The 12,812-nt window shown below is 39.7% G+C and overlaps 1 long non-coding RNA gene across 1 annotated transcript in view; it reads right to left on the bottom strand.

The window, feature by feature from the left end:
• Positions 1-9,609: 9,609 nt before the first annotated feature.
• Positions 9,610-12,812, bottom strand: part of LOC102488149 (uncharacterized) — a 26,046-nt gene continuing 22,843 nt past the window's right edge. The window contains exon 3 of the long non-coding RNA XR_337783.2: positions 9,610-9,644. This is a non-coding gene — a long non-coding RNA (uncharacterized LOC102488149). The remainder of the gene's footprint in view (positions 9,645-12,812) is intronic.

The following is a 12,812-nucleotide window of genomic DNA, read 5'->3' on the forward strand; positions in this document are numbered from 1 at the left end:
TTTTCTCTCATTCACAGCATAGTTCTTTTTTAAAAAAGAATTTATTTAATTCCATTTGTTATTATTTTATTATTATTATTATTTTAATTTGACCAGAGAAAGACAGAGAGAGAGAGGGAAAGTGAAAAAGCAAGCCTTCAAGTCCAGGACTCAAACTGTGGTTGGCCACATGGGAATTCAGTGCCTTTAACCACCAGGGCACCTGCTGGCTTCAACAGCATAGTTCTTCTCAAAGACTCAGCCATTGGTATCCCAGCTTTTCTTAAAGTGACAGCATCCTTTGTGCAATCAAAACTATTAGTGATATAGTATGTTTTTTTTGAAAGAATTATTTGATTTAACTTTTTTTATTTTATTTTATTTTATTTTATTTTATTTTATTTTGACCAGAGAGGGTCACAGCAAGAGAGAAAGAGAGGAAAAGTGAGAAAGCAAATCGCCAGGTCCAAGACTCAAACTGCGGTCAGCCATGTCCAGCTCCCTTAACTACCACGCCACCTGTTGGTCCCAATATACTATGTTTTAAAATTAACTGTGAAATATAATACACATACAGAAAAGAGTATGTAACATAGGCATATAGTTGAACCAATAGTTAAACAGTGAATTTCTAGGGCCAGCCCAGTGGCTTAGTGGTTATGGGAGCTAGAGAGCTGGATCCCATGTGGCCAATTGCACAGTTTAGAATCCTGGTCCCAGCAGCTTGAAAAAACACGCTAGGTATGTGTGTGTGTGTGTGTGTGTGTGTGTGTGTGTGTGTGTGTGCTCCAAAATCTCAACAGGATGAAGAAATGGAGAAGGATCACAGGTGACCATATCCCATTGGGGGCAGTGCTTTCTCCTTCTCTGTCTCTGATTCTGTGCCTCTCAGAAAAAAAAAAAAAAAAAGTGAACCTCCATGTCAAGAGATTATTAAGAGAACTCCTAATCTCTCTTTTCCTTTAGAGTAACTAAAGTCTGTTTTTGCTTAGTTTAGTTTTTATTTTTATGAACAGAGTATCCTTTAAATGTTAAAAGGAGAGGAGAGGCAGTATCAGATGGTATTGAAGTGGTCGTGAGGTCAAACCCTTCCAGAGTGGCTGGGGATTGATTCATTGTGCCTACCAAGTCATTGACCTGGGCAAAGAGCTCTCTGAAACAAAAGCAGGTCAATCCACTCAGTCTCCTCTGGTTGGGAGTCAAAACAAACTGGAATGGGCCACTAGTCTGGCCTCTTTTGGGGTTGTCAGAAGTAACCACTGAGAACTTTATACAGGGTTACTAGCTGGCAGCTTTGTGCTGCAATGGCCTAGGGTGGTTTTTGAGCAGCATCAAGAAGAGGCCCTGTCCACATCTTACTTTCTCCTCCTAATGTAAAGCAAGTAGGTGGCAGACACTGCCTGTCTATAGATTGGATCATAGTTGGTTCAATTAATTTAATACTAATATATAATATCTGCCCTTCATTCAATCCTAAGCACTGACTTTAGTAATTCATGCACAAACTGTTCACTTAGTTCTTCACTAAATCCTATGAGGTAGGGGGTATTACATAGATGAAGGAACTTTTTATTCTTCTTTGTTTTATTATTATTATTTTTTTAACAAATAAAGGAATTGATGCTTTGGGAAGTTACTTGCCCAAGGTCATACAGCTAGTAAATGTCTGTGCTCAAATTTATGTTCATAATCCCAGATGTGGTTTTTCAAATGCTAAAGAGACACAGATGAGTTATACTTAACAGTAGTAGATTATTCATATCTATGTTCATGAGAAGTGCATAATTTTACACTGCAAGAAAACTTCTTTCAAGTTGGCCTCATGTTGTTTCTTTAAATTTTCTAACGTTCCCCACAGAGTTAGAAATAGTGTACTGAATATAGTCCTCCAATTCCCATTAACGTCCTTCCTGTTCATATGCCAGTGAACCCGACTGCGGTCCTTTCACCTGCATTTGCAATGCCTGCCACTAGAGGGAGAAATCAGGCTAGGATGAGGAGCAGCAGGGTTGGTTGGGCTAAGGAATGCCTTGGTTACTTCACGCTCTTTATTTGCAACCGAGAGTACACTGAGCATGAAACTGGTGAGGCCTTCGTTAATAAGAACATGTGTCATGTCATCTGGAAAAGATGGTTTTGCGATCCCAGTGGAGAGAAGTGTCAATCTGTGGGGCTTGAAAGTGAGAAAAGCTATCAATACATTTAGTATCTTAGCTCAGGACTTCTCAGCCTCAGCACAACTGACAATTCAGACCAGATAATTTTTTATCGATGAAATCTTTCCCGTGATTTGTACAACGTTTTGCAACATTCCAGGCCTTTTCCCGCTAGACTGGTATGCCCTTCTCTCGGCTATGACTATCAAAAATGTCTTTAGGGGAGCAAAATTGCCCTCGTTGAGAACCCCTGTCTTTGAAACCCAAGATCTCCTGAAGACCTGAGACTTCAGAAGATAAAGATACTCTCTGCTTGGTATGTAGAGAATATATTTTTTGTTTTTAATTTTTATTTTTTATAATTTCTTCTTTACATTTATTTGTTGTATATCTTTATAGTGCACTGTATGATTTTTCAAAGCATTCATGCAGTGTGTGATAATCAAACCAAGGATATTACAATATACCAATACATAGTTTTCAACATAGAAACTTACATTCTTGAGTCTGTTAAGCCCTTTATCCCTTAGCCCTTCTCATCCCCCTCCCCATGGCTCTTCTTGAGGTTATGAATGGAATGAATAGTGTTCATCCCAGTCAACAAATGAGTGTAGACAAGGACAACCAATGTCACAACACTGGAATAATGGCGAAGAAAGTAAGAAACAGCCTGAAAGTTTACAATTAGGGAGAAAAGAGTGGAAATTGGATCAAAAGATGCTATCTGGCAAGATGGAATTATCAGGGATGAGCAGCAAAGCCTTTCACAAATGAGACCTCTTACAAAAATCTCTTCAGGAAAAAAAATCTCTTCATGAATGAATGGGAACTGTTAAATTCTTTGATCTCTAATCTCATGCTCTCTCTCTTCCTCTGTTTAGTTTTGCCAGAGGGCAAAACTCCCCAGAGTGTGAGAGGGAAAAAGAGAGTGAGAAAGCACTTCCCTTGGAGGATGATCATGCCACAACCCCTTCCCATCTCCTCTCCTGTTCCTCTAGGGATTTGGGGCATGCATGCACATATGCCAGTGAATTTCTCAAGCCGCCAGGTCCAGGACTCGAACCACACAGCTGGTCACATGAGATCCAGCTGCCTTAACCACTATACCATGGGCTGGCCTACTCCCTAAGCTCTTTCATTCCAGGATTTTATGTCTCACTTGCTATTACTGCTACCCTTTTGTCAGTCATTTTAGAAAACTTGGAGTTATTCTTTGCAGTGATTTTCTTCAGGAAGTGACTTAAATATGAATTACTCTATTTAATAGAAACATCTATGGTCCATGGGACCCAAGTTACTTTGAGGGTTGTAGAGAATACTCTACTTTGTACATTGCAGTAGGTTGGCAGCAACTTCCTTACTTGCAAACATGATGACCACAACAACACAAAAGAAGTTTAATTAACAGGAAAGAATTAAACTAATATTGTTTTAGAGAAAAATGAAACAAAATGAAACAAAAATAAAACCCTAATAATATACAATTTGTAAAGCAAATTCAAAGTCCTGTTGAGGCTCAGAAAATGATACCTTAAAAATATAGAACTTTGGGCCAGTCAATGGCATGGTGGTTAAGGCAACTGGATCCCATATGGATGACATTGTGATTGGAGTCCGTAATCCCATATTGAAAGATATGCCAGATGTATGTGCATGTGTGTCCAAAATCCTGAGGGGACAAATGGAGGACAAGGGATTGTGGCATGGCCATCCTTCCTGGGGAGTACTTTCTTACATACCCTCTCTCTCCACAAGATGTGTATTTGTAAGCATCTCAGATATAAAGTTAGGAAACCTCAGACACAAAATTCAGTCATATGACTGAGGTTACACAGCTACCTTGACATGGAGCACAATTGTCTCCAGAGCTTGTCTTTGTGCACCTGCTTCCTGGGAAGCACTAACTGTTCATGAGGGGCCCAAGGACAGCGTCTAAGAGGTAGGCATTGAATTCCTGGGGGCTTCTCATAAAAGAAATAATTGATAAAAAACAAAAAATAAAGCAAGGAAAGCAAGATGGAAACGATATTAGAGATGGGAAGAGAGAAATTTTAAAAAGGGAAAATAAAAATATGCTTTAAAAGTCTCAGATTGGTGATAAATTATTGTTCTCTACACCAAGATATTTAAATATGCAAATGTCACACCTCTAATACATGAGGCAAACTAAAACATGCTAGAAAAATGTTGGTAGCTTTAATGTGTGTGTGTATGTATGTTTATATGGACATATTCTTTTTTAAAGGTGGTAAGTCAGATTTTATTTGTGGGGACATAATTGGGCATGTGCAGCACTGCAATGGGGTCATACAGTGGATGGGAGGAGAAAATGGATTCAGCTTCCAATACATTTTATTGTGTGTTTTACAGAGGCTTAAAACTTTATGTAGTAGGGGGACCAGCAGCTAGCCTAATGGCTATGTCGCTGGACTCCCACGTAGTCGACCACGGTTCGCGTCCTGGACCCAGTGGCTTAAAACTCATGCCGGGCGCATGTACGTGCATGCCCAAGATCCTGAGAGGAGAATGGAGGAGAAGGTATTGCGGTGACCATCCCCCCGGGGGGTGATTTCTCGCTTTCTGTCTCTCTCTGTCTAGGAAAAAAAAAAAAAAACCTCTCTAAAAAAAAAAAACCTTTATGTAGTAGGGGCCAGCAGGTGGTATAGTGGTTAAGGTGTGGACTCCCGCATGACTGATCACTGTTCAAGTCCTGGATTTGGTGGCTTGAAACTCATGCCAGGCATGTGTACATGTGTGCCTAAAATCCTAAGAGAAGAATGAATGAGAAGGAATCACAGCCAATCCTCCTGGGGGAAGGGGTACAGTGGTGGTGGTGATTTCTCACTTTTTCTATGTGTCTTTCTCTCTCTCTCCTGTGAGCACACTTGCCCTACAGGAAAGATCTCTCAAAAAACAAACAAACAAACAAACAAAGAACTTTATGTAGTAAAATTCAGTAAAAAGAAGACCTCAGGGAGACCAGACAACACAGTGGTAAAAGATGACACTACGCAAGGCAAGCACACTTGGAAAGTTTCCTGGTTCAAGCATGGAGACATCCCTGAACACAATTGTCCATGATCTGGGACTCACTACAGACTGGAGGTGGCATCAAAACCCTCTTAGAGGTGCTGTCTCTCTCTTCCTCTCTCTCTCTCTCCTTCAGAAGAAGTAAATAAATAAACTGAAAAAGAAAAAAAAAATGAAAGGACTGCTCAGAACATTTGATAACAATGTAAATGCCCTTAAAAATTTATAATCTGAAATGTTTGGGAAATAGTCTCAATAAAGTATCATTCACATTTCATTTATATTAAAATCCTCTATATTTTTAAAAGTAAAATATTGAGGGGACCAACAGTTGGAGTAATGGCTATGTTGCTGGACTCCCATGTAATTGTCTGTGGTTTGAGTCCTGGACCTGGTGGCTTAAACTCACACTGGGCACGTGTGCATGCGTGCCCAAGATCCTGAGAGGAGGATGGAGGAGAAGGGATTGTAGTGTGGCCATGCTCCCTGATTTCTTGCTTTCTGTCTCTGTCTTTCTGGTGAGCGCACGCACTCTATCGCAAAAAAACTCAAAAAGAAAAAAAGTAATATATTGAGTTATTTTGAAATAACTCTCATCCATATGTATAAAAATGATAAATAATTTATTTCCTGAAACATATTATTTTTTTCTCCATGGGTTAGTATTGCTAGATTGTGATTGGCTCTGGAATATAATAGGAAATACTAGATTTGAGACACTCAGAGGAAATTTTCTGCCCACACACATTATAAACACACATTACACTATTTACATATATTGTATTTTTTCTCTATCCCACTTGGGAAAACAAAATCATAAATTGTATTTACACTGTTAGCAATGGAGTGTTTGTTTAGTGAACCTTATAGAGCATCCAGGTGTTTTTCTCCTTGGGTCCTTAAATTGAAACTTAATTGTCCCATGTCACATCTGTTCACATCAATCAGATTACATTATTTTCTTTACATTGTGTTTTTTGAGGTGATGTGATTGATGTGACTAAATGTGATGGGTCAAAAAGGTCTGTCAGGCATTACAGAACATTTTAGCATCTCAGGCCTACAGGCCACAGAATCTCTGTCTGTGCATAATTTGGTATAGAGTTAAATTTAGAAGGGCAATACAGTTCACCAGATTAAGAAGTTTTGACAGTGATTCTTGACAAACTACTTTTTGATGATAAAGAAAAAGTGTGAATAATTTGTTAGGGCAGAGTTAAGGTTAGGGAGTCATTGTCCTGTTGTAAGTCATATAAATTTAGGAAGGAATCAGAGTGGAAAGGGTATTTGCAGTTGGAAGGCTGGGTTTTGAATCCCAGCTCCTCATGTTCCAGTAACGTGACCTTGCAGAAATCTCTTTAATTCTGAGAACCACAATTTCTCATCTGTATCATCCATCACATGGAGTACAGTGAGAATGACAGGAAAGAATATTTCTAAAGGAAAATTATAAATTACAAACTATTATAAAAAGACCTGATGGTTTTGCAGAAAGCCTATGCTGAATAAGAATCTAATTAATTATTGAAAAGCTACACAGAAAGAGTAATTGTTGGAAAAACTGGGTATTTAAATTTTTAAATTTATTTTATTTCTTTCAGGAGAGAGAAGGCAAGAGAATTAGGAACCCACAACAGGACCTTATCATGCTGTGATCCCAGTCCCCAAGCCCTCCAGTCAGTTAGGATCTTGGGTACCTGTGCCCTGTGTGTTTCATGACAAGTAGGGACACAAACCTGTGGTTGGTCATGTGGCTTCCAGTACTGAGGGTTAGTACACTACTACCTGTACCACAGTGGTTGGGCTGAAAATAATGATGTCTTTGATATTCAGGAGAAACTCAAATTATAATAAAAGGAAATGAAGTGATGACTGGAGTAGAATGTCTCCTAGTCAGCATTGTCATATATCCAAGTTACCTTCCTTTTTTTTCAAGAGAGATTTTTTGCTATAGGGCACATGCACTCGCTGGAGAGACAGGCAGAGAGAAAGTGAAAAATCACTTCCCAGGAGGCGTGATCATGCCAAAATCTCTTCTCCTCCATTCTGCTCTCAAGATTTTGGGCATCCACGCAAATGTGCCCAGAGTGAGTTTCAAGCTGCCAGGTTCAGAACTCAAAGCATGGTAGGCTATGTGAGAGTCTGGCACTGTAACCCCTGCACCACCTGGTGGCCCCATTGCCTTCCTATTTTGATCACCCATAGAACCAAGCAGTTGTCACAAAGTCTGAGTGGTCATTCTTCTTGTAAGCATTTTCTTGTTAGTTGATATATTCTCCCCTTTTATTTTCACCAGAGTTTTTACTGTCTTAATAAACCTTAAACTGGGGAAGCTATATCAATATTATCAGAACTATACAAGAGGGATTGTGGTTTGGAATTTCTCCTTTCTACCTTCCATTTTTTTTTTTTTTTGAAGAGGTTTTCGCTATAGGGTGCGTGTACTCTCCAGAAAGACAGAGAGAGACAGAGACAAAAAGTGAGAAATCACCCCCCAGGGGGGATGGTCACGCCACAGTCCCTTCTCCTCCATTCTCCTCTTGGGATCTTGGGCACGCATGCACATGCGCCTGGCGTGAGTTTAAGCCACCGGGTCCAGGACTCAAACTGTGGTCGACTACATGGGAGTCCAGCGGCATAGCCATTACGCTAACTACTGGTCCCATCTACCTTCCATTCTTGCCAAAGATACCTGTTCAAACTCTGCAGATGACTTTGGTTTCCTCTTTGAATTATTCATAGGTGATCTGATATAAAATAACTTTTACATTTTCTAGCTATCTGTACTTGTAAATATAGTTTAAGTTCATTGTATTTGTAATATCAGACACAAGTCATGAGCATAATAAAGAGTGGCATCATTACCTAGAATTCGAGATGGGAAAAGAAGAGTGATTTAGAGACTCAAAGTGCAGGGAAAAGTGTCCTTGCTGAGGAACTGAGATACTTGTATTAGGTGAAGAGGACCTGCTTTCTGCTAAGGTCAAGTGTAGTTGAAATAACCATTCTATTTTTGGCTTTAACCTTGCAAAGACATTTAAGCTTTCTATGCTTCAATCTTCTCATGGATAAAATGTTCCCTTCTGTAGCTAAAAGTTGTGTACTGAGAGATTGCAAATGGACTCTACTGCAACTCAAATGTGCTAAGAAAAGCAGCTTCTTTTTATCTTCTGAGTAGTCACATACATACATACATACACACACACACACACACACACACACACACACACACACACACACACACACACACACACACACACACACACACACACACACACACACACACACACACACACACACACACATCTATGCCAATTTTAACTCAGTTTGGCATGAAGAAGTAAGATCCAACCGTTTAAGTTTTCTTTCTAGGTACTTCAGTTTACCTTGTATTAGTTGGGGTTTTGGGGGGGATTCTATTTCTCTTCTACATTCCTTGCCAAATAGCATCTTCAAGATAAATGAGGGGACTGAGGGTAGCAGGATCTCCTCAGTTTTGGTCTGGTTCTCAGAGATGGTCAGGTTGCTTTATCTCAGTTTTGGATTTCTGTCCATGCTGCTGTTTAATGATGAAAATTATGGCTACGTGCTTATTGTTTCTTAATTCTCAGCTCAGTGAAGACCTGGCTTTCCCTGTTGAGTTGGTCCCACCCTGGTATTCCTTCCTTACTACTGTCTGAATCTCAGTTAGAGTGTTCTGCCCTTCAGATTCCAGCTCCAACAACCTTTTATCCTATGATAGCAGTCACAGCTGATGAGATCCCAGCTAGAATTCAGAATCACCGCCAAATTTACCTGGTTGCCTTCTAGACCTCAGTGCTATGTACAGTTTCTTTTGCTTTCAGTCTTACAGAACTTTTAGTTTCACTGAGTTCATATAGTTCCAGTTATTTAGAGAGAGCATTTCCCCCTTCCCCCTTCATGCCTTTTTATTATTCATGATTTTTTTTAGAAGCAAATCACTATATTATTTCAGATTTGCATTTGTATGGGGTCAGTGTCTGGAGAATTTCAGTCAAAAACTGGGTGGGTTTGGTATTGTTCTAGGACTTGGCAGATCTAGAGATACTTGCCCATTTCGGGTTAGCCTGCTTGTTGAAGCCTATTTCACAGAGAGAAAAAAATAAGTTCTCAAGATGTAAAAACCAGGCAAAGATGTTTCACTGTCTCTTTTTTCTATTTCAAACACCATGCCAGACAATACCCAGATACCTGCACTGTCCCTGCCCTCTGCTTGAAGCAGGATTCTCTAATTTTCCAAATGGACTAGCGTTCCAGAGGTAGAGCTGGAAGATGAAGAGCTTGCTCAACAGCTATGGCAGAGCCTCTAAGAGCAGGGCTGGGCTAATGCCAAAGGTTGGTATTTTGACCTTGTTTTACTACTTTACTCACCAAAAGAAATTGGAGGCCCATGGTGAGACTTACTCATCATACTCTTACCTATTTGGAGCATCCAGGACAAGCTTCTCCTTATCCTTCCTAGAAACAGAAAAAACAAGATTGATGTCTAGAAAAATAACAAAAGGGCTTAGAACTGAGGATTTACACTCTCTGGTGTTAAACATGGTGGTGGCAGATATTTCAGTTCCCCAAATGAAATATTTCTAAGCATCTCCTTGAAGTCTTCCTTTTGCAGAAACAAAACAAAAACAAAAACAAAGTAAAACCTCACAATACAAGCACAAAATATTTTCATTTGGAGCCAGCTAAGCAGTTTTCTAGATGAACTCATCTATTATATATATGAAAAAGTTTTTGGATTTTAAATTCTACATCTAAGGAGTCTGGTGATATAGCACAGTTCAATGGTTTGAAAATCGACTTGGGACCAGCAGTTGGCGTAATGGCTATGTTGCTAGACTCCCATGTAGTCGACCATGGTTTGAGTCCCGGATCTGGTGGCTTAAACTCACTCTGGGTGCGTGTGCGTGCCCAAGACCCCAAGAGGAGAATGGAGGAGAAGGGATTGTGGTGCGGCCATCCCTCTTGGGGGGTGATTTCTCACTTTGTCTCTCTCTGTCTCTTTCTGTCTTTCCAGTGAGCCCACGTGCCCTATAGCAAAAACCTCTCAAAAAAAAAAAAAAGAAAAAGAAAAAGAAAAGAAAAGGAAACAAAAAAAGAAAATCAACTAGTCTAAGTGATTCTCAGAACACCCTCTTAGACTGCTCCAACACTTTTCTCCATTGCAAGAATGGTGGTGAAGGGCACTGGATTCCCACATGGTTGACTGCAGTTCAAGTCCCAGATCTGGTGGCTTGCTTTCTCACTTTCCTTATCTCTCTCTCTCACTCTGTCCTTCTCTGGTCAAGTTAAAATAAATAAATAAATAAAGTTAAATCAAAGAATTTAAAAAAAAAAAAAAGAAAAAGTGAATAACTGTTCTTGGAAAAAAAATTCTTTTAAGGACAGTATTTTAAAATGACCTTTAAGATGTTATTCCCTGAAAATAGTATTTTCTCAGCAATTCTCTGTGGACATGGCCATTTAATATCAGTAATTACAGAGATAATCCTGGTATAGCTTCAGCACAGGGCATCCCCAGGAGAATTCTCTTTCCAGATGAAAAAAGATGTTACTCCGTGGCTATTCCATCAGGATTATTACCATAGGGATCATTGGCTACATTTGTCTACAGATTGACCCTTTTAGTTTCCTTCTGGGGCCACTTCCTCATTTCTGTTACATGCATTACTATCCAAGGTGACCATAAATTTGAACTGATACTGTATTCCTAGAATTCATACCAATTGGCTCTGCTAAGCTGCTGAAGCAATGAAGAAAAAGAAAGAGAATTATTTATACTCAGCAGGGAAACAAAGAGGATATGAAAGTATGTTAACTTTTTTTTTGGAGAGATTTTCACTATGGGGCACGTGCGCTCGCCAGACAGAGAAAGACATAGAGACAGAAAGTGAGAAATCACCCCCCTGGGGGGATGGTCATGCCGCAATCCCTTCTCCTCCATTCTCCTCTCAGGATCTTGGGCATGCACACACACGTGCCCGGCATGAGTTTTAAGCCACCGGGTCTGGGATGCAAACTGTGGTCGACTACGTGGGAGTCCGGTGACATAGCCATTACGCTAACTGCTGGTTCCCATAACCTTTTTTTTCTACAGAAAACAGAAAAATATCAGAGCACACAAAAATGAACAAAGATATACAAATATTTAGTGTCTATTTTTAAATCAATTATTATGCAACTGACAAATATTTTAAAATATCAATATATTAAATATATATATTAAATATATTAAATATTATATTAAAATATCAATAGCCATAATTACAAATCATGGCTTCTTGAGACATATGGGAAACATTTTAAGACTTAAATCTAATAATAAGAAGAAATTATTGATCAACTGATTCTGATCAAAAAGTAATAAAGGTCAATTACTCTGTGACAGGAGCCAGATGCCACATGGTTGACCGTTGTTCAAATCCTACTCCAGTGGCTTGAAAAATAAACTGGGCACATGTGTGTGCCCCAAGTCCTGGTGGGAAGCCTACGGCATGGTGGTTAGGATAGCTGGATCCTGCATGGCTAACTATGTGGGTTTAAGTCCTAGGCATTGTGGTTTGAGAAAAGCTGGGCACGTGTGTGTGTCCAGAATCCCAAAAGAAGGGAAAAAGTGAAGAAGGGACTATAAAATGACCATCCTCCCTGGGGAGGTGTTTTCTCACTTTCTTTTGCTTTGTCTCCCTCTGAATGCACATGCCCTTTGGTAAGTAATAATAATAATCTTGATGGCCTGGAGAAATGGATGAAAGAGACTTCAGTGTGACCATACCCCTGCACTGTGCTTCCCCTCTCTCTCTCTCTGGCTAGTACACATTCCCTTTGGCAGTAAAAAAAAGAGGTATAGATGTGTTACATCTTGAAGTAGTTACATATTGGTAGAAAGCACAATTATCATATCTTTGGGATGGTGTCCTAATTTCCAAAAATAATATTAAAATCTTGCTTTGCTGAAAAATCTAATTGAGTTATCCTGTTTGAATTTTTTCTTTATTTGTTTTGCTATAGGGTGCATGAGCCCCTGAGAGAGTGTAAGAACATGAGAAATCACCTCCCAGAGAAGATGGCCATGTTGCAGTCCCTTTTTCTCCATTTACTTCTTAAAATTCTGGGAATACACACATGCCCACAATCCCTGCCTGTGTGTTTCTCAAGCCACCTGTCTGGAACTCAGATTGCACCGTCAGCCATGAGGGATCCAGCTGCCTTAACTGTAACACCATCAGCTAGCCCCACTTCAAGATTTTTGAATTAGGCAGAAGAAGCCGGGCCTTCAGAAGAAGGTTCCACATGGCTCCAGTGAACTAGATTTTTCAGGGAATGAAGATTTTCAACTGATAATTCAGCCTCCAACAAACGAGCTAGCAGCTGAACTTCGAGAATTTGAAAGAAACACAGCATCCATCAGATGGCAAGAAATCACCACCGGATCATGAGAAATATGGGAAAATGAGAAAATACCTCTCCTCCAAGGGAAAAGGGTAACTCTTCTTCATCCACAAGCAATTCAGTGAAAATCATGGAAATGTCTGATAAGGAATTTAGAGCACTCATAATGTCGAAGATAACAGAGATGGAAGAGAAGAGAGATAATGAACTGCTAAAGAGAAAGGAGAAAGAAGTTGA

The sequence above is a fragment of the Tupaia chinensis genome, unplaced genomic scaffold (genome assembly GCF_000334495.1).
Source record: "Tupaia chinensis unplaced genomic scaffold, TupChi_1.0 Scaffold149798_1, whole genome shotgun sequence".
In the NCBI taxonomy this organism is placed as follows: domain Eukaryota; kingdom Metazoa; phylum Chordata; class Mammalia; order Scandentia; family Tupaiidae; genus Tupaia; species Tupaia belangeri.